The following is a 23066-nucleotide window of genomic DNA, read 5'->3' as shown; positions in this document are numbered from 1 at the left end:
AACATTTGCCTGCATCACCCTAAGGTTAATGCCTTGTCTACAGGCTGTGTGCTTTGAAGTTATGGGACCAGCCTCCTCAACCAGGCTCTAATCTGCCTTGCAGTTAAGTAGCAGCAAGATGGTACTGCCTAGCTAGATATGCTAAATTCCTTGCATAGGTGGTGTTACAGTTCTACTCTAAATAAAGCAATCAATCAATATTTCTTCTCTGCTTACACTCCAATCTTCAGAACTGCTTGTTACGCCAGCTAGATGGATTTACTTAGAGCGGTGAAAGACATTCAGCTAGTCCATCCAATTTCTTGATTTATTTGCTATTGATGCATAAAATAAGCTTGTCTGTGAAAGAGCTGGGTTGAAATTGCTGTTCTCATGCATTTTCATTGTTATTATTTGGCTAGACTGACTCTTGAGGGTCAAATTAAAGCTCATTCATCCAGAGCTACATGAGCGACAATGGATAGCTTCTTCCGTGAAAACCACAACCGGTGCAGTACTGAGAATAGCAAATCTGCTGAAGGGCCTTCATATCATGTATGTGTGCTACCGAGTATGTGTGAAAGCATAGCAGGAGCACATATGAATTGTTCATCTCAGCTTGTATTAGAATTTTAACATTTGTATTCCCTTGTCACTCATAATAGAGAAGTAGAAGCCAGCCATGAGTCTAAGAAGGTGATGGCAGTAACTCATGTGGAATTGTCCAGTATGAACAATAATGCTGGGGACCCTATATTTTTCTATCTCCTTACCATTGACAAAATATTTTTGAGGCCATTATGGTTTCTAACAAAATTGTTTAGGATATTTTAAACAGTTTAAGATACTTGCAAGATATTTGAAGAATTAATCATTTAAAAATAAAATTCTTGGGCTGGGAGTTTGCCCTAGTGGTAGAGTGCTTGCCTAGCATGCACAAAGACCTGGGTTCGATTCCTCAGAACCACATACATAGAAAAAAGCCACAAGTGGTGCTGTGGCTCAAGTGGTAGAGCTCTAGCCTTGAGAAAGTCCAAGGACAGTGCTCAGGCCGTGAGCTCAAGGCCCAGGACTAGCAAAAAATAAAATAAAATTCTTAGAGTTGGCCAGTATTCAGAAACAGCTGAAGTCCTGTCTACTTTTCATAAGGTAAAATTCTTCCCCCCACATGGATAGAGCTTTACAAGAATTGCTTCTGTAAAATACCACACAACAAATTCCCAAAGGAAACAATGTTGATTCAAAGATATTACTAGTTCCAAAGTCATAGTGGGGTTTGAACTCAGCATATTATGCTTGCTAGGCAAGCAACCTCATACTCCTTGAGCCACCTCTGGCTAAAATATGTTTTAAAATTTTGGCTCCTTCTAAATAAAATGTATAGCCCCTTTTGCATGGATAAATAATTCTAGAACCAGGCCTCCATTGTATAGATGATGAAACGAAGACTTATCTATTCCAAGGACTTGCCCAAGGTTGCTACTTAACATTAATTGACATTGAAAGGTTCATCTTACTTTTCTCAGTCCATTATCTGTTTTCATGTCTTTAATTTCATTCATATAGCACCATCATTTCTAAACAGGGATGCAGAGTAAATATCCATCTTATTGGAAATATTGTCCCATGCAAAGTTTTGCCTCTCTTCTCTACTGGTAATTCTTGTTTCTTTCTCCTCTTCATTTCTCTTCTTCTTACCCTTTATTATTCTCTTTGGAACTTTTTGCACCTCTGTGCAATTAAATTATTATCTTGGTGATATCATTCAGTGGCGAATTCCTTGGACCACTAATAAACTTACGGGGTCCAGTTGAAGTAGGATTTGTATATCATGTATCAAAAGCTGCTCAAGGATGGTATACTTACCTAATGAGGGTTGCAGTAAAGGTGGTTTTGTTATGTGCTATGTCTCTGAAGTTTTTCAGGCTTCATTTTCCTTTGTCCTTCAGAAGTGTCATCTAGAATCATAATGTAATGAAAAGAATAAAAAATTAGCTTAAAAGCAATTTTAGATCTTCAAAATACTTGTGTACTTTGCATGTATCAGTTTATTCTGTTCTCTAAGTTCAAATGATGTGATCTACAAAAAGTGAAATAATCCCAACTCTTCCTGTGTCTGTTTTGTTACAGAGATAAGAAGAGGCCTGTCACTGAAAATCAACAGTGGTATACAACAGTGAGTTCTGACATTTCTGGTTGAAAGACAAGTAGATAAAAGAAAAATGAGCAGACTCTGACAAGTTTAAAACTCCTGATCTGTAATCATGCAATATTTACCCTGTTATTTTTTAATTTTCAGGTATGCATGGGTTATAAGTCCATTATCAAGGATAAAGAAAGAATTTGACAACTAATTTTTGTCTTTCAGTAGAATGCTCCCCTCCATATCAGCACACCAAGTTATGTGCCTTAACCATCTGTTGATTAAAAAAAAAACAAACCTAAATAATAAGGCAGATAGAATTCCAACATGGTAGTGGTTTCCACAGACGTTTCTTATCCTTATGCTATTTCTGTTCCACACAAAAGGCCAAAATACAGATAGCCAATGGGGTCCTTGCTGAGGGACTCTCCTTTTAGTGTCTTTCTTCTTGTTTTCATTAATCTAAGAATTCTTCCAGTGTCTCCAAAGATTACCCTTTTGCAATGCCTGAATCACAGTTATGAGTGCCTTTTCTTGTACTACTCTATGTTTCATCTGGGTAAAACTGTCTGCATTTAGGATTTGAGGCTCTACTATTTTTTTATACAAGAAAACTCTTTTTTTTTTAACTTAAGAGTTTAGATCAGGAACTTGCAACATTCTTTATTTTGTTACCTTTGGCAATAAATTTAAGTCTGCCATGAAAGAGGCAAGTAGCCTCCAGCACATTCATTTGTCAATGTATGGTCTTGAGTAGCACACTTTAAACTTTTAAGCATATACATTTTTTAAAGATTTCCCTATAAATAGCTAATGGGGGAAAATCTTAATGTATGAGACTTCTAAGTCATCTGTCTCACTCTCGCACAACTGTCATGAGACTGGGAACAGAATTTTTCATCAAGGGTTCAGCTCTCTGGGCTTTCTATTCTGCATTTGAAAACGGCTGTGAAGGCAGAGTAAACACAGCCTTGGTGACTTCAGGAACTTGTAGCTAAGAAACATGATCCTTTTACAACTCAGAAATAAATGTCGCTTAAGATACTAGAACAAATCACTGGGTATTGTTATCGAAGGTTTTTTCATATATTTTTATTGTAATTAATAGAAGGGTGACATTATATTCACCAGATAAAAGGTGCATTACTTCACAAACATTGATACCCTTTCTCATGACATGGTCCCCATTTCCCTCCCCTTACCCCTGCCTCTCATCTTGTTTTCCTCCCTTCCCTAGCTGACTTCAAATAACCAAATACACATATCTACAATATATCAGATAACCAGGTGAAATACTGTAACAATATGAGATAACCAAGGGACAGCAAAAGAGATGAGAGATAACATAGTACATTAAGGCCAGCACTCACTCATTATATGGCTTTTGTTTCTATATCCTGGAGGTCCTTTCATTTAGCGTCATCCTATATGGCCGTAAGTCATGGGAGGTTTTGAGGATGCTGTCTGTGTAACTTTTTGTCGTATCATCCTACCCTGTCTTTCTACAAATTAGACACGCCGATACAGATGAACAGGAGTCATGTGGTATCCTGCACTAACGCTCGCTGCTCTTTTTGAGTCAGATGAAATGAGTTTCAACAATCATGCATGGACTTGTAAGTCCTGAAGTCTCAAGATTTCAGTGACTGGTGGATGAGAAGGCTGGGGTGTGTATTTTCCAGCTTTGTTTTTGCTCCTTTCTTCACCTCATGGTGTCTTTTACATCCTAGTCCAAGTTTTTACACAAAGGAGGATCACAGATCCTCTTGCTTCTCCTTCCAACCCAAACCTACATGACCAAAGAGTGGTGACCTAAAACAGGGTGCTTAGTAAACAGTAGTGATTTGCATTGGTTATGGTAGTTACATAAACACATTTCATTAACCAACTTTCTTCCTTTATTTTTTTAAAATGTGAACGTAACAAATGAATAGATGCATATGTTGACATTCTTAAATAGCATGCAAAAGTTTATAACAAAATACAGGTGAAAGACATGGAAGTGGAAGAGAAATAGAAATATTTGGAAAGATGGCAGTGACCAGGAGAGGGGAAAAGGAAGATCAATAGAAGCAACAAGGGGCAAATATGATCAATTTACAGCATAGGCTTATATGAAAGCGTTAGAGTGATACCCATTATATATACATTGTGTATATATATGTACAATGTATGCAATTCTATATACAAAATATATAATTAGCCAGTATACAATATGCTAATACAAACCTGAAACCTAACAGTTGACTATTCAGGTGTTTGAGTCACACTATATCTGGATCTCTATTTTGAATATATTTCCTTGTTTCTTCTAACAATTGTACAATTATATGTCTTAACTTTCTCAGTAATTAATTTGGAGATAAATTTTACAGAAATCGAGACTCTTAGCTCTTTATTTTTTAAAATTTTGGCAGATAGATCTCTACCTGCTCTAGAAAGTTGGAAAGGCTAGCCTTCTTCCACTGAAATGTTTTGTTTTTTTTTACCTCTGAAAAAGCAGTTGACCCTATTTGCTCAGACTATTTCTGAGTTAGATACCCTCTGTTTCTAAATTACTGATCTTATTATTTGTTCGGTCACGGGCACTGAACTCTGGGCCTGGGCTCTGACCCTGAGCTCTTTAGCCAAGGCTATTGCTCTACCTCTTTGAGCTACAACAACACTTTCAGTTTTCTGGCGGTTAACTGAAGATGAGTCTCACGGACTTGTGTGCCCGGGCTGGCTTTGAACCGCGATCCTCAGATCTCAGCCTTCAGAGTAGTTAGGATTACAGGTATGTGCCACCGGTGGTTGGCTATCATTTTTTAAAAAACCCATGAATGAGTTTGGGATTTTTTAAAATACTTTTTGAAAGTATAAATTGATATGATTTTATTTTTATTCTTTGGTCTGTTACTACTGTGAATTACATTGACTGATTTTTGAATGTTGGACTGCCTTGCATAACTGATATAATGTAATGAGTTATAATTCTTAGCATTTGATTTGCAGATATTTTGTTGGGAGTTTTTATAAAAGGGGAGTTTTTATATATTTGGGAGTTGCAGATCCATTCGTTAATTATTTTTTCAAAGATCTTCTTTGTTTGGAAGCTTTCTGGGCTCAGTGAGGGTGACTGGAACAAGGTTACGGTCCTGATATCCAGGGATCACAGCAGGTTACATCTCTGAACTGAAGGGGGAAGGCTGACAGGAAGGTGTGCTTGTCTTGTTTGTCTGATGTCCTTGACTTTGGCTGGCTCTGTCCCTAGTAGTTTTGTCCGATTCCTTTGATGTTATATGTCGGGCCTCCATCTTCTACAGTGTTTGGGGTGAAAACAACACTGAGTCTGGGTCACCATCATTTGCCAGAGTGGCTTTCTAAGAGGCCTTGGGGCCAAGTTGTTATAATCTACATAACCTTCATTCTTGGGGTCCCCCATCAGTATGCCTTTCTTTTATCAACCCTCAAGCTCTTTCCGTTTCTCTGGCCTCATTTCTGGAGTTTACCACTGTTGTTTGCATGTCGACACCTGTTCTCTTGTCTGGACAGAAATCTGTTTTGTTAAATATTTAAAAGTTAAATGGCTAAATTCCCAAACAGAAAGTGGGCACTTGGTCCCAAATAATTCTGGGCCTCTTGTCTCTCCTATTTCATCTCTATCCTCCCCTAGGTTTTCTAGAGACCGTGAATTCTTAATTATGTGCAGCAACTGCTCTCCTCAGCCTCTCACCCATAGCTCTGCTCTCAGCCCCCTTTGTCTGGCTCAAAGCCATCGGCAGGGTAAGTGGAACAAATGAGGCTTCTGCTCCTTTGGCCAACACAAAAGCTAGGCAGGAGTGACCCAGGGACGGGCTCTTTCCTTTTACAGTCTCCACTGTACTTTGAAGACATTCACTGTTTTATACAACATCGCCTGTCGCCCCCATGCATTAACACTAATGCAGATGGAACACTGGGCTCCACCTTTTGACCAAGCCTATGATCTCCTTCAAGGTTGGGATTATATCCCTGTTACCAAGCCAAATGCTGAGTGTGGAGAGGTTCTGTAATAAATGTGTGTTAAGTGGTAGGAATAAAAGGCAGGCTGCTAGACTCTTTCTTCCATTCTGGGACTAGGTTCAGCACGACAATAATAGGCCTGGAGGGACTCTGTGAGGTCAATTAGTTCATCGTTCTGCTTCTGTCCAAGAACAGACTGCATAACTAGGGAGCTAGTCGGATTTTAAGTACTTTAAGAGAAAGGAAAATTACAGTTTCCTACAGTAATTCATTTCAGTGTTTAACAACTCTCCCTGTCAGCAAGATTTTCTTTCTATCTAGCTGGGATTTTCCACCTGGCATTCTTACATCTTAGCAGGTAGAAATGGAAATCTGCAGCCAGGTTGTGAATAGTCTTTCTTTAATTACTTTTGAGCAAGTGAGCAACTATTTATAAGCTAAATGTTTTCTAAGTCTTGGTTCCTAGGTTGTCCTTCAGTAAAAGATGTGTGCTTTACCTATTTCTGTCCAGATACTGGTTTCTTTCCTGTGGAATTGCAGATTAGCATGAAAGGTCTCAATCTGCAACCAGCATTCCTTGGTAGCTTCCTTCCACAGGGACTCTACAATTGACCACGTGACTTACTTTGACTGATAGAGCCATTGCATATTAAATGTTATCACTTAAAGCTGGAGTGTTTTTGCCTCTTTCTGTTTTTTGGTTTGTTCTGTCATGACACGTGAACTGTGGGCCAAGGCACTGCCCCTGAGCTCTTCAGCTCAAGGCTGCTGCTCTACCACTTTGAGCCACAGCACCACCTCTGGTTTTCTGGTGGTTAATTGGAGATAAGAGCCTCATGGACTTTTGTGCCCAGGGTGGCTTTGAACTGGGATCCTCAGATCTCAGCCTCCTGAATGGCTATGATTACAGGTGTGAGGTACTAGTGCCTGGTTCTTTCCTCTTTTTTTTTTAATACCTCACCAAGCTAGTTTGCCCAGGCTAATGTGCTGGTGGGATAAGAGACCCGTGTGGAGAAGAATCATACCAGCTGACTCTAGACATCTGCGCTCACTTAGCCAAGATCAGCCGATTCTGGCCAGATAGCTATAAGAACAAGGCATCTTGATCAGGGTCATCTCCAACGTCATTTTCCTACCCCTCTCCTTCTTCACCTTTCCTCTTAGTTCCATTTTCATATATGTCATTTTTTTTAGGACCTTGAGGTTTGTGCTCACAAGGCCGGCACTGAAGCAGTACCTCCATTCATTTTTGTTGGGAAATGGAGTCTTGTAGACTTCTCTGACTGGCAGAAAAAAATTGAATTGTACTCCCCAGCCTTCCTCATCTCAGGGATTTCAGATGTGAATCACTAGTCTAATCTGGCTTGTGTTCAGTGAACACTCACAGGAATAAAGTTAGCAGCAGTCCATTTTCAAGGAGAGGCATTTGGCTCCCAGTGAAGGATAGCCCATAGCTCTTACATGATAGCTTGTGGACATGAACAAGCTGATTCCCCTGAAAGGGTCTCTAGGCAAAAGGGTAGTGAAATATTAGTATATTAGCAGAGGGGTAACAATGGACTGGAGTAAGAGGAGGAAGTTGCTACAAACAGTATATGTCAGCAAGTATATACCCAGAGAAACCTTCCTTCCACAAGAGAACAAAACAGAGAGGAGATGGACAAAACCTGCTGTCAAAATCCAATCTCAAGAGGTGCATAGATTCACATGACCCAATCGGAAGCAATGGAGGCAATGCTCAGGAAATACTGCATACCCCATACAACTCACTTATGACGAACCAGGGAGAAGGCCTGTGCATTGGGGAATATACTCATCAGTTTTGCAAGACATCATTGAAGCCTTGCTTTCTATTGCAGGCCATGTCTCCAGATTCAACCCTTTTTGGATTGGTAGTTTTCTTGCTCCCCCAGTAGGCCCAGGAGGAGTTCCTGGTTCTGCACAACATACCCTCAGCAGTGGGTTCAGCTGGCTCCTTATGACACATGCGGGTGTCTCCAACACTTGAACTACTCTGTGCCCCTGTGTTCTCCTTATTGCTTGGTCCTGATTAGTTTACCAGCACAGACTGACTTGAACTGCCCTGGGGCTTTGTTGCTTAGCTCTTTGTTTACCAGGATTTGGGATGTTTACCCTCTGTACATAGCTGGTATGTACTGGTAACATCTACTACTATACAACTCTCTATTTTGTCCCTTTGCTTTGTCTTCCAAATATTGTTTGATTATTGCCCATTCTAAGAGTATGATATATTATGAGATTATATTCTGGTTTATTACCATAAATATGGTAGTTCATGATAACAATACTCCCCACAGAGTTAACACAGTTTAAACATAATATTAATGAATCAAAATTTATAGGTTTAAGCCAGGCACCAGTGGTGCATACCTGTAATCCTAGCTACTCAGGAGGCTGAGATAGGACTGTGGTTCAAAGCCAGCCCAGGCAAAAAAAGAGTCCCTGCAAGACTCTTATTTCCAACTCACAACTCAAAAAGCAGAAGTGGAGCTGTGACTCAAGTGGTAGAGTGCTATTTTTAAGCACAAAGAGGCTTAGGGACAATGCCCAGACCTTGGATTCAAGCTCTACAACTGACAATAAAAAAATTAAAAAAGTGGGGCTGGGAGTTTGGCCTAGTGGTTAAAGTGCTTGCCTAGCATGCATGAAGACCCGGGTTCAATTCCTCCACACCACATACATAGAAAAAAGCCGGAAGTGGTGCTGAGGCTCAAGTGGTAGAGCTCTAGCCTTGAGAAAGTCCAAGGACAGTGCTCAGGCCCTGGGCTCAAGCCCAAGACAGGCAAAAAAAAATTAAAAAAGTATTTTTAGTCTTTGTCTCCTCAGTTACCTTACACTATAGCCAGAATTGAAAGACAGACAGACAGATGGAAACACACACACACACACACACACACACACACACACGCGCACACACACACACACACACACGTATACCTACGAAACTAGAACACTGACCCACATTCCTATATGAACTTGGTAAATGCATGTGGAAGTTACCAGGAAGACAATCTAAGAAGTGGCTTGTGTTATCTTGATCTGAATGCTTGCATGATCTGTCTCTCTACTTCTAAATTCCTAAATTGAAATCCTTCTAGTTAAGGTGATGGCTTTCAGAGGAGGAGCCTTTGGGAAATGATTGGGTCTTGGGCACAGAGCTCTGGTGAAAGCTATCAGTGCCCAAATAAAGACTCCTGCAGGAGCTAGCTCTCTGTCTACTGTGTAGGGATACAGGAAAGCATCACTTAGAGGCAGAAAGCAGAATCTCATCACATTCCAGTTTTGCTTTGACCATAGATTTCCAGCTTCCAGAAATATGAGGGGAAAATAATACTCGGCTGTTTCTAAACTACCTAGAAAGTGGTCTTTTGTTTTACCAGCCCTAAACAGCTAATACAATACGGAGTTGATGATGAGATACCTTCGCTGATAGAACTTCCTCATAACAATTGAACAGAATCATTTTTGAGAGTTATTTTTATAGCATACTAACTGAAGGAAGTAAACTCTTCTAAAGGGCGGGTACATCTCTGCCAAATGCTCAGATTTTCCTACTAACTGGACCAATTACCAAGCAGAAAAATGTTGACTGAATGCAACTTCCTGCTGTGAGTCAAGCACATTTGGGAGATATGTGTGAGGTACAGACAGAGACTAGATCTCAACCCAAGACATCTGGAAATTTTTGTCTACGGGTGATTGGCTGTGTAATGCCAGGAACTTTACAGAATCATTTTTCTCCCACTGAAGGAAGCTATGGGGATATAACACAGAGAGATGATTCTGGTACTGCTTGTTTGGAGAGGCAGGAAATGAGTACATTGGATGGAACAGAACTTTTCCCTGCCATTTTTCCTTTCCTGCCATGTGTCCTTTTTGTATTTACAGTTCCCGCTCTAGCCGAGCATAGATATATACAGTAAAAATGGATATGATAAATGAGTCAGAAAGCATTTTCTATAAGCATTATTTCCTCAGAATGTGTTGAAGATGCAACTAATAACTAAAAGAAATCAGAACAATGGGCGTGCGGTCTGTTTTTCTTTATGCTTAGGACTACAACTACATCCCTAAATTCCTCAATTTTCCCTGTTCATTTTATTATAATAGGATTTTGGCAAAGTGTTTACCTGTTCATGGGATATATTCTTCAATATTTAAGCAAATCATAATGAACTCTACAATTACTGATTGAAAAATGAGTCATTTTTCCCCAAGCTAAGTATTGAATTTGTTATTTTAGAATCAAACTAGCTTTTTTAAAAAAAAATAAGTTAAGGGAAGGTCACCAAATACAAAGGTCAGTGGGTCTTCTCTACATTGCAGGTGGGTGAATTTATTGTTTCTGAATTCCCTCACATTCATGGCAATTTGCATTCCTCTTAGGTATGAAGTAGGAAAAGCAACTATTTGAATTTGCTTTGTTTCTTTTGATGTAACACAACAGGGCATACCAAGACAGCACTGTGGGGAAAACTCAAAATTAAATAAATTTTATTCAAGCCCGGAAGTCAGAGAACTTTTTATTTAGTATTTTTCTACCAGGCTAAGCTCTTTTCCATTAATGGATCCCTTTCTTTGGTTCCCTGTTGTTAAATTCAGAGCTTCTGATGCAGAATGTGCCCTTGGGAAAGACAGGAAGAATCACCATGGCCCTGTGTAGTTCTGGCCCCGGGTGTGAGGGAAGTTAACACCAAGCTGTAGGAATTCCTGGTACAGAGGCTCTTCCAGCCCTTCCCAGGGCTGGCCCCTTGCTGGCTCTTCCTAGAGCTCCAGGCACAATGTACAAATCCTGTCCCCTTGCACTTAGTTATGCTGATCAGAGGAAGCAATGAGGTTTACACAGATTTTCTGTGTATTCTTCCCTTTGCTCTTTGTCTAAGTGTATCAAGGGCTTAAGAAAAAATTCATCCTGTGTTATTGAACACAAGCAGGAAAAACTCCAGACTCAGCACCACCAAAGTACACTCAGGAGCTACAGGGAGGTTGCATTGTGACACAGGAATAAAATAATGATTCTGGTTCATAATGCCATCATGTTACGTTAGTAAACTAACCATAATCTAAGGAGGGTTTGGTGTGTCCTACAACCACTTTCCCATGAATTGCGTGGAAGATTTCTGCCTCATCCTGTGGAGCCAGGCCTGCTGTGTCAGTACCATCTGAACCATTGTTGCTTAAGTGTGGATGCTGGGCTCCCACACCTCCCCACCCTTGCTACAGATTCTTCAGGTGTTTCATTCCAACCCCAGTCCAGGCCTAAGGAAGGGAAACGTGCATTCTTAAATATATATGTATACGTTCAAGGTTCCATGTTTTTCAGGTTTACTCATTGATCTTTCTATCAAACAACTGTTCCCATGTTCTTACTTGTTTTTATAGAGACTAATAAGAAATCTAAGGAAAAGGCATTGAATCATTCCAATACGTACACAGAGTTCAGTGATACTTGTTAATATTAATTACACCATCTAAAATACCTGAATATGTGAATCTATTTCTAATTCTTGATTGATCTGTTCAATAAGTCAATATTGAGTTTGTGTGCCCTGTCTCTATCTTTCTCTGCCTGCCTTTCTTTGTCTGTCTGTCTATCTCTGTCTCTCTTCCTATCAGATGTTAACTCTTCCTCTTTCCCTCTGTCCCTTCCTCTCTGAGCCAAGAGACAGATGAATGTTTAGTTTTCTAATCAGAGAGCTAGCTAAATATTGTATGCTTGAGAAAAGTTTTCATTTATATAGTAATTTTAGAAGACCTGAATATCAAGAACAGAAATGATTCTAATAAAATTGTATTGCTAGAATACATGGTTTGAGGAAATTGTTTCCCTGTGGGGCATTATTCTTGCAATGATATCCAAAGACAGACATTATTGATCACATTCAAGACTACAGGTCAATACAGGTAAACGTAACCCCAAGGAAGGAGGAAGATATTACTGAGAATTAATTACTTAACATATCTTTGCTGGACTCCATCTTTTGGAGAAGCAGTATAGATGGAGCAGGGAGTATTAATTATATCCTGGGTTTGTCCAGCTCTCGGTATGACTGCCCAGAATTTATACATCAGCTTGAAGGCTGAACCGGAGTAAGATCTTTCCTCTAGGGAAGGAAGTTTTGAAAAGTTTACCATACACAAGCCCAGCAGCCTTTGGGGCAGTACACGTGTACTGATTTAAGATCCACATGTCAGGGGAGAAGTGACCACTTCCGTTATCAGGGATTGAGTGGTCTCATGCTTGAGTGCGTTAGATATGTTAAAGAGACCTAGAAAAAATATGCAAGACAGAATTTGGGCAGAACCTAAGAATGTTATATAAGTTCTTTCAAAATCAATCACTTGAGTTTCTTCTTTGCTCATCTGTGTGTTGACCCACTAAATAGTTACTGGGGCTGGTTATATGTCAGGTACTGTGCTATATACTCTGGGTTGATGGCAGTAAACAAGAGAAATCTGTATTCTCTAGCCAGAAGCCATTAGAAAGTCTTAAGCAGAGAGATGGCATGACATGGTTTGTTTTAGGCAATCATTTTTGGCAGCTCTGCTAAAAAATAGATTATGTTCCTTAGATAGAATGGACCAGTGAACAGCTAAGAACACAGTGTTAGTCCATCTTGGTCATAGGTATAGATTCCCAGTCACAGATGTTTAAGACTCCAAAATAGTTCATACAGCACCCTTTTGAATTATATCTTATGTTAAAACTGAAGACTAAGACGATTCAGGAAGCATTACCTACATCTTGTTTTAATTTGAAGACTCCTCTTTGGGCAGGGGAGCTTCAAGTTGAATCCTAATATAGATGATTATGAAAAAAGTCCTAAAATTAGAGTGTCTGAGGAACGCCTTCTGAAACTTTATATCTGATTTGTATTAAATAATCAAATCTTGATCTCTCAATATATTAACTCGTGAGAGAAATGGATTTGTGGATTAAGGGGAAGGAAGCTAACATTTGTTGAGAACATATTATATACTAGATTCTTTACACAGACTTTTATTTAATCTTCACACTCACAGTGAACAGAGTGGTAGAGATTGCTACCTGAAATTCACAAATGTGGAAGACACCATCAGACTTGGCCCTATCTACATTTGATGGTGGACCAGAAAACCCAAGCATTTTCCCCAGCATTACACTGCTACCACTTTGACAAAGATCCTACATCTTGTACCATCTAGAAGATCCTATATAATAGCATCAGAGGTGACACGATCTAAAATATTCCCACAGCTGAATTAATGAAATGCATAAAGACTCAGTTATTAACCTATATTTCAAGTCATCTAAGCAACCTCCATCTTGCATTGCCTATTATGCACTATTCTTTCAAGAAGTCTGTCTTGTGTAGTTGACAAAGCATCGTAAAAGTGACCATTATTCACAGAATGGCCACTATTCAGGCAGCATTTTGTAGTGCTGTTAAGATTGTAAAAAATTGAAGATCCCGTGCTCTGTTAGTGGGAGTGTAAAATGTCACCATTCCAGAAAACAACATGGATGTTCCTCAAAAAACTATAAACAGACTTACTGCATGACATAACAAAACCAAAAGTATAAAAAGGAGGGTGTCAACAATGGAATTTTATGCTGTCATCAGAAAGTATGACATCACCCCATTTGTATGGAAATGGAAAGACTTGGAAAAAATCATATTAAGTGAAGTAAGTCAGACCCAAACGAACATAGGCTGAATTGTTTCTCTCATTTGTAATAAATAGTAGACATCTAGGACTCTCCTAGCAGAAGATTACAATAGCTCAAAACCTAAGTACATAGGTCATGAAGGCTGAGGCTAAATGAAGTGAACTCTAGGATATGAAAACAAGAGCTTTATCTTGTGTGATTGTTATTCTTAATGTACTATATTGTTTCTCTTCTCTTTTTTGCCCTTATAGTTAATCTCATGTTGTTACTATATCTGACTTTTATATTATATATGTTTATTTGTTTATTTCAAATAGGGAAGAAAAGGGGGGAACAAGATGATTGGGAGGGGTTGTAGGGAGGGAAATGGGGACAAAAACATGAGAAGGACAATGTGCGAGAAGTAATGCACCTACTACCTGATGAATGTAACTGTAATCGCTCTATACATTATCCCAACAATAAAAGAGAAAAATAAAATTTCTGAACACATAAAACGTATCAAACCATGTCTGAGGCTCCAAACCTGTCACTGGAAGACTTTCCACTCCTGTGCCATTTATTGACTATTGAAGTATTTCTCAAATGTTAAAAAAAAAACAAAAGCAAAAAACACCAAAAAATAGAACAAAACAAAAAACCAACAACAGAAAACTGTTCCTAGAGGCAGGAAGAATGAATGAGAGCTTATGAAAAGGTTCAGGAGTGTATCTCAAACAGCCCTCTGCAGGCAAAATATTTCTTTGTAGTTTCATGTTTTATCTTCTCTCTAACACAACTCTATTTTTTAGAAATGAAAAGATAACTTTAAATCACTTACCAGTCAATGACTTAACTTTTCCTTCTCAAATCTTTGAGTAAAATTAATACTCAAGGTAGATATACGGTTCTTATCTTGTGACTTTGAAATCCCTTTGATTCTTGACACTAACTGTGATACAAGAGAGAAATGGAGAACTGAAAGTAAACTTGCATATAACCTTTCCTAATCTTTCATTTTCTATGGAATGAAACTTGGAAAACTCATCATAGAAGTTCAACCAAGATCATCCAAATAGAATTTGCTTTTGGTCTTCTGAACCAGGGGGCTGCATATTCTATCACGTGCCGCATTCAATGGACCTGAGTCCTAATGCATGACACAGGGATTCTGGAACAAGAATCTCCAGGTTCCTTCTGGTTGTACTATCTTGCTTTTGTGTATTTGAATGCCACCATCTTGCTGATGGAGTTAAAAAAAATAAACAGGTGCAAATACGTACCATCACATTGTCCAGACATCCTGGGTTTCTGCTTTGCCTCATGGTCTGCATGTACTTTGAAGAATGCTGCACATTATTTACCGTAGCTAAGCTATGGACTCAATCTGTATACACCTCAGCAGATGAATGGATCAAGAAAAATGTATATATACACAATGGAATCTGCACATCGTGGTATATATGCACCGTGGAATTCTAGTCTTCCATCAGAAAGAATAACACTGTCCCATTCATAAGGAAATGGAAAGACTAGGAAAAAAATCATAGTAAATGAAGTAAGCCAGAGCCAAAGGAACATAGGCTCCAGGGTGTCCCTCACTTGTAATAATTGGTATATGTTTAGGATAGTCCTAGCAGAAGATCACAGAAGCTCAATAGCGATGTACTATGACCATAAAAAAATGCTGTCAATCAAAATGAACTCCAAGATATGGAAACAGAAAGGTTTTCTTTTAAATGTACTGTATGAAATCATTCCTTTCTTCATTCATTTTTTTCTCCTTGTTTCATCCCCTGCTGTCACTCTTTTTGATTTTGGTACCCTGTGTCTATATACATTTATCTGATTTGGGGAAGACAAGAGGAATAGCAAAATAGTGAGTGAACCAATGTAACAGTCATACTCACAAGACACTATGTTGGTAATGAACTTTACAACTTGGTGGGGAGGGAAGCTGGGCGGGGAGGGGAAGTGTGACAAAGAGGGAGGGGTAACACTGTTCAGCAAGAACAGTTACTTATGCAACCGTAACCACTCTCTACATCGCCTCTGCAATAAAATAAAATAAAAATTATAAAAAGGACGCTGCATTATTCCAAAAGTATACTTTATCCAAAAGAGCGTGAGAGCATCCATTTTAGTTTAATCTTCCTGTTCTCTTCCATTTCTTCTGGGACGCAGATCTCACAGGTCAAGACATCAACGATGGGAAACTGTGTGTGTGTCAATGCCTCGATGGGTTTTGAGGGCCTTGAATCATTCTTTTTTAGAGCTGCCTCATGAAACATTCTGTGGCCATGTGAAATTTGAATGTTTGCTTGGGGCATTTGGGCACTGGCCTGATGTGACCAATGTGCACTTGACACGTGGATATGGCTACCAAGATTGAAGAGCTGGGTTTTGCATTTTATTTAAATATATTGGTATGTAAGTAACATATGTGGCTATTGGTGATGATGTTGGCCAGTGCAGCTTATTGAGTGGAGACTCACAGCAGAAGAGAGCAAATGCATGCGAGAGGGAGGAGTGGGTCAGCTTTCCAGACACCAATGTAAAGAATAGGCAGGTAATTTCCATTTATTTATTTATTTTTCCGTCTTCCCAGAGATAACAATCGTTGTTAATCGCATGAAGAAATAACTCAGGAGAGGAAAAATCTTTACCTTTGTCTTAGGAAGAAAAATAAAAGATCATAGTGCCAGTCATAAAATTAACTTCTTTAAAAATAAAAAAAAAGGGAGGGGGGGAGAGAAAAAAATGTGAACACTATTGCCATCTAGTGGATTCCACATGCAAGGACACATTCCAGTTGATGCAGTGAGCTCAGCAGAAGGGGAGGGAGTGCCCACAAGAGTTCCTTCATGTGGATCCTCTGCAGAAGCCACAGGGGCCTTGAAATAACACCCATGGGAGAAAACCAGCTTGAGACAATCATGAAAGATCTCTTTGGCCAGTGGAATAGGAATAGTTCTGAATGCCATAACCAAGAGCTTTCTCTAAAAAAAATTAATAAACTTCCTTGCCCAATAACCAGGCTGGTGGCTGGTGGTGGTTCATACCTATAATGCTAGCTACTCCGGAGGTTCAGATCTGAGGACGGTGGTGTAAGCCAGGAGGGGTAGGGAAGTCTGTAAGATTCTTATCTCCACCAGAAAACCAGAAGTGGTGCTGTGGCTCAAAGTGGCAGCGAACTAGCCTGGATTGAAAGCAGTTTAAGGAAAACACATTGCAGGCCTTGGGTTCAAGCCCCAGGATTGGCATATACAAAAGACATTTACTCAACATCCTTCTTTATCTCTTTCAAATATTATGCAGATTAAAAATGAGGTTCAACAATGGATGTCAAGTCTTCAAGTTTCCTGAACCAAAATAAGACTAATTGTGCCTTCAACTTCTGAAAATGTTTTTGTGACCTGTGATGTTCTCGTTTACTTACACGCACATGTATACATAAGCACACACACACACACACACACACACACACACACACACACACCCCATGACTCATTCTCTTCTCTCTCAACCCATTCTCTTCCCATTTAATGACTTGTAAAACTTTGCCTTTGGTATCATGGTGCCTATTAATTGCAATGTATGCACATTAATCAATTTATCTTCTGGATTTCCTCCTCTTAAAGCAGTCACAAATATTCTCCTAGTTCAACTTTGGAATCTGTTTTTAACCTAGCCTGTATCATCTGATAAAAATTAAAAGATAATAAATTATTTTTGCATACATAATGGCTATTAGAAGGAATAATACATCAGAGTATTAATTTAAGAGTTGGTGGGAGGAAAAAAAGATTGATTACATGTATTCTGTATTTTTCCAGTTGACCCTAGAATGGTACTGTGCATTGGAATTAGAGACATATTTCTAAATTTAGCAATTATAAGGCATTTTGTTTATTTTATTTGGGGACTTGAAATAATCCATTGTGTTAGGGCATGCAGTAAGCCTAAATTTGAAAGGAAGGGAGAGAGAGGGGGGAGGGAGGGGAGAAGGGAGGGAGGGGGGGCAGAGAGAGAAAAGAGAGAGAGAAAATGGGAAGCTGTAATTGATGGAAAACTTTGATTTAGAATTCTGGAAGCTTAGCCTAGCAAGTGCTAACCTTGCACACAGCATACAAACAAGCCAGAGAAAGAGGAGAAAAGAGCCAGGGCATCAGGAACTCAAGTATCAGGAGACTATTTATCTCCAGAAAGAATTTATGGGGGCCATAAAGTAAAACAAGAAGAGGCACATACTATTCTATAGAAAGAAACCACAAGATCTGAACATATTGTGATGACCATGCCACACAATCTGTGCTGTCAAAGACAAAAATACCAGGTCTGAGATAGTGGCTCCAGCAGCAATGGTTAAGCAGAGCAGCTAAAGCTGTAGGAGATAATGAAGACACAGGTGCAGTCGTGGGTGCAAAAGTCCTCGGTAGTCCTCCTTACGCCATTGACTGGCAAGAAAGAGGAGGCTTCACTTTCAAAGAGCAGGTAAGACTAAGATGACAAACAGGGGCAGAAAAAGATGGCTGAGAACCAGGGAAATAAAGGGCAATTCTCAAGGTAGAAGACATGCAGCAATATAAGACATAGTAAGTTTGACAACAATAAAAATTAATGTCTAAAAGCTTGGAACATTTCAGATAAGACAGGTCTTTCTTTGCTTAATTCCCCCTTTCAGGAATAGATTTATGGCCCAAATGTAGGTCAATGAATTAATAGTAACAGATTTGGAAGCAGGAACTCGGCAGAACTAGAACTTATCTTCAGAGACATTCACGAAAGAAGAGCCAATAAATGAATTTTTTTTTTTTTTTTGCCGGGCTTGGGCTTGGGCTCAGGGCCTGAGCACTGTCCTTGGACTTTCTCAAGGCTAGAGCTCTACCACTTGAGCCTCAGCACCACTTCCAGCTTTTTTCTATGTATGTGGTACCAAGGAATCGAACCTGGGTATTCGTGCATGCTAGGCAAGCACTCTACCACTAGGCCAAACTCCCGGCCCCAATAAATGAATTTTTATTTCTGTTTTGAAATATAAGTACAAATATTCAAAGACGGTGAGGAAAATTTATTACACAAGTTTAAAAGTAAAACAGAACAACAACAACAACAAAGGATACTTCCATTTGGGGCACTATGGAAAACTTAATAACTCCGAAAGCTTCATGCAGAAGTGCAGATGAAATAGGATGCAATTTCTGTGCAAATACAGCCTTGAATTAGAAGGAGAACCTAGTAGAGGATCTCAAAAGGGAGAGGAAAATGAAAACACTGCTTGGAGTGGCACTGTACCGTTGACTCTCACAAAAATCCCAGAGATTAGCAAAAATAGGGTTCAGCAGGGAATGGAGGTGGAACTAAGAGAGCTTCATAAAGCAGAGGCCTTCAATAGGCAATGTGATAAATGGAGGGTAACCTCAGGACAGTTACCTGGGAAGATGACAAAGATGGCTGGGTGTCTCAGTTCTAAATCCGGGAATTGTTAAGTGTAGACACAATCTCACATTGGTCTAGGAACTAAATTCATCTTCTCTGAATTGCCTGGAAAATCGAAGATGAGAGACTGACACATGATGGTTCTAGACTCGTGATAGCCCCAGGCTCCTAGCATAGGAAAATAATTATCACTAAAGAAATACTTCAGTAATTCACATCACAAAAGATTTCTATTGATAAAGGCCCCATCTTGCAAATACTGAGACGACAGCACAATATTTCAAAACTCAAGATCAAATATTCAAACGCACTTGAGCTACAAAATAAATAAGAATGATGTGCATCAAGATACCAGAATTGCTAGAGAAATGAACATAGATTTTCATAAAATTAAAAATAGTCTTTGAGATAAAACGTCTACTAGACAGTTGACTCTAGGATTTATAAACAAGTATATTTGAAGAGATTGTTCACTGTTCACCTCAAAAATGAAAAGATGGAAATGTAAAAGAGAAATTAAGCAACACGTGTCAGAATGACAAATTGAGCATAATGAATAGGAAATGCAGAAGGAGAAATTAGGATGGGGAGAGGCTACTTCCAATATTTTACAGAACTAATGAAAAACAAAAACCTTCATATTCAAGAATGAAATCCTGGCAGAAAAACAAAAGTTAGTTTTTTTAAAAAAAGCAGAACCCCAAACCAAGCAAAACAAAAAAGCTACAAATTAATAACAATTAACTTGTCTTCACACTATTCCGCTGTAATGCAAGCAAGTAGGAAATAAAGAAATGAGATCTTAAAGAGTTTTGAAAAATAACCTTCAACTAGATTTACATATCCAGCTAAAAGGGCTTGGGTGTGAGAGTTAAAGACAGGTTCACAAAAAAAGACTTACCACTTATTGAAAACAGTATCAGAGCAACTTTATGACAAGAAGTCTTGCAAATTCAGAAAGAAGGTATGGCAGTGGTTAAGTTTTCAAAATGTTAACTCTGGGGAATCTAAATAGGGTATCGATGGCAACAGTAAATGATTAATTGGGCATGATTTCAGGACTGAAGTAAAACATAGAGCAATAGTAATACATAAGATCCACAAATCAGGATTTGAATTAATGCTTTCTCTAAGATCTTTCGTTATTGGTGAAGATTATAGAGAAGCTGATTAACTTTCAATTTTATTATATTTATTTAACTCATTTTATTGTTCAAATTAAAATTGAGGCAGGGACAAGAAATATAGAGGAATCGAATATATATGCTTATGTATCTTTACACAAAACTATTTTTCCATGGAAGAATCGAGTCATATCTACAACAGAAAATACTGATAACACAGAAAACTTATATGATAGATTTACTGTGTTTCATTTACATAGCTACAGTTACAGTTTATATTTGAATTCTAATTTTTCTTCAGATGGCTTTTTACAAATGGGAGTATTTATCTAATTATTCAAATTACATATGATAATAATTTTGTCATATCATTCAATCCTTATATATTGAAGTATTTCTTACTTGTTAAAAAGATGTCTTCTCATGGTGATTTTTATTCCTTATATACAATGCAAGATGTGAGTCTTACTTGATGTCTGGTTGTGTTTTTTTCTGTTACAGTCCACAATTAGCCCATTTTCCTTGATATTGACTCTTTGAAGAAGACCAATCTTACTTTACAGATTTATTTATTGATGCTCTTTTTATTTTGAATATCTGCTATAAATGGAGGTTAGATAAAGAACCAATGAATTCAAGGTAAGCTTTTTTTTCCTGTGTAGATTACATCTTTGATAATATCTTGTATTTTATTTTTTTATCAAGTAAGAAATAGACATCAAGTCTATTCCAGCATGTGGAAGGTTTTGCAAGCCTGGTGGAAGGTTGATGAGAATAAACAGTATTTCCTAAAGGTAAGGCATATTTTCCCGATGTCTCTGTAATGCATCCTATATCAAAATCTGTTCGTTCATTCTGATGTTATTGACAACTGACAACCTTCTCCTGAATTTGAATGGTCATTCTAGATTATAACGTGATGATTGCCTCATTCTAAAATTCTTTCTTGTCTACGGCCATTCCACCCTGAACGAGCCCGATCTCGTCTAAAATTCCTTCTTACACATCTGGCATTCTTCTAAAAATAGTTCCCCAACAGAGTTTATTTGGTTATTCTAAAAAAGAGTTCTTGTTTGAAAGGCCAAACATATGCTTAGAGCCTTCTGTTTAATACGATTTTGAAACGAGAAATTATCTTAGGAATGATAACAAATGGGTTTAAAAATGGTTTCATTTCTTCAAAAACTTTTAGCATCTTCATAAACACAGGGGCAACATAAATGCCAAGTGGATCAACTGATTGCAGTAATTATTCTTTCCAGTGTTCTTATTGACATGAATCAGGCCATTAAAGAGACTCTCTAAATTGACTCATGTCCTTTTAACAGTCTCTATTAATCTTAAAAACTTCTAGCAGAATAAAGCATTATAGGCTCCCATTATACCTACTTTAGTCTGACCTGTACTTGGTTATTTTCCTTAGGACCCTTATTCCTTTGAGTCTTACATTATACTGAGCAATACTTGGGTTCATTCCCACGATGGTAGCTGACCTCCACAACTCTTTCATTAGATCTTATGAACCACTACCAAACTTTGCATTTACCTCCTTCTTTTCTTTTCTCCTGCTTTGTTTATTATGCTACTTTACACTGCCATAAAATTAATTTTTTTAGTCACCTATATCCCTTACTATAGTAGTAATCAAATTAAATGTGAACAGAGAAAACATTATGTGGGACCCATGAATTCTTACAGTTAGTCACCTATATGATATTTATAAGCAGCTCTTCTAAGCATAATTGTAAAGTCAGAGAATAAAGAAAGGCAGGACGGAGGTAAGAAGGAAATCACTAGTCAGAAGAAAAGTAGAGCAGCAATATTAGTCCCAAAGAAAAGTAGACCATGAGACAGGAACATTATTAAAAATAATGTTTGCTATCTTGCGGTAAGAAAAGTTAAATTTTGAATAAAACACAACAATTCTGCACTTGGGCGTAGCTAGCTTCAAATTTTATGAAGTAAAAATGTGATAGGACCATTCTAATATGTATCTTGAATGTTTTAGTCTACACAGCATAAGCTTAAGAAATCTGTAGAACTGAAACAAGAACCAGTGACAATCAGGGACAAGCTGGTCCACTGATTATGCATGGACCTGGCAGGGGAGGAGAAAGCGGGGTGAGAACTACAGAATATACTGCCAGACATAGAAAAAGGTGTGAAGCACCACTACCTGTGCTGTCAAACACCCCCCCCCCGAAAAAAAACCCAGCAGCCAACCAAGCAAACAAAAATCAGCATCATAAAGACTATGTTCTCTGACCAGTAAACAGCCAGAAATCAAAATGATGAAAAAATAAAGTAGGCCCTACCCAATAACTCATAAAACGAAAGTTTTAAAATGTTAGCCATCAACACTTTGGAAATTAGGTCAACCATTTCTTAGAAGAAAATTTGACAATCTCCAAATATGTCCATTAGATAGTGATGAATATGAAAGAAACTAATCAGCTCCCTCAAGGAGTTAGAAAAGGAAACAGAAGAAAGACGTTAAAGTGAAGAAAGAAGCTGGGTGCCGATGGCTCATGCTTATAATCCTTGCACCTTACGAGGCTGCTATCTGAGGATCGCAGTTCAAAGCCAGACAGGGAAGTCTGAGACTCTCATCTCCAATTAACCACCAAAAAAACCAGAAGTAAAGCATGGATCCAGGGCAATAGCACTAGTGCTGAGCAAAAGAGCCAAGTGAGATCACAAGGCCTTGAGTTCAAACCCCAGTACTGGTAAACATTCTGCTTCATTG

At 38.5% G+C, this 23066-nt stretch overlaps 2 long non-coding RNA genes across 6 annotated transcripts in view; one reads left to right on the top strand and one right to left on the bottom strand.

The window, feature by feature from the left end:
- Positions 1-2322, top strand: part of LOC150059502 (uncharacterized) — a 43762-nt gene extending 41440 nt beyond the window's left edge. The window contains exons 3-4 of one of the 2 annotated variants that reach the window (XR_016536383.1): positions 2110-2155; positions 2279-2322. This is a non-coding gene — a long non-coding RNA (uncharacterized LOC150059502). Of the gene's footprint in view, positions 1-2109; positions 2212-2278 lie in introns of those variants that run through there. The other variant, XR_016536382.1, reaches the window with a different exon arrangement.
- The window catches only part of LOC150059501 (uncharacterized), a 176417-nt gene that overhangs the window by 33090 nt on the left and 120261 nt on the right, over positions 1-23066 (bottom strand). For 2 of the 4 annotated variants that reach the window (XR_016536380.1, XR_016536379.1), the window contains exons 4-5: positions 14599-14709; positions 1846-1937 (exon numbers count right to left, since the gene is read on the bottom strand). This is a non-coding gene — a long non-coding RNA (uncharacterized LOC150059501). The remainder of the gene's footprint in view (positions 1-1845; positions 1938-14598; positions 14710-23066) is intronic. The other 2 variants (XR_016536378.1, XR_016536381.1) reach the window with 1 other exon arrangement.

Source organism: Megascapheus bottae, chromosome 8, assembly GCF_031878675.1.
Source record: "Megascapheus bottae isolate mThoBot1 chromosome 8, mThoBot2.hap1, whole genome shotgun sequence".
Lineage (NCBI taxonomy): Eukaryota > Metazoa > Chordata > Mammalia > Rodentia > Geomyidae > Megascapheus > Megascapheus bottae.
Note: the sequence above shows the minus strand (reverse complement) of the source record. Positions and strands in the feature narration are given on the sequence as shown.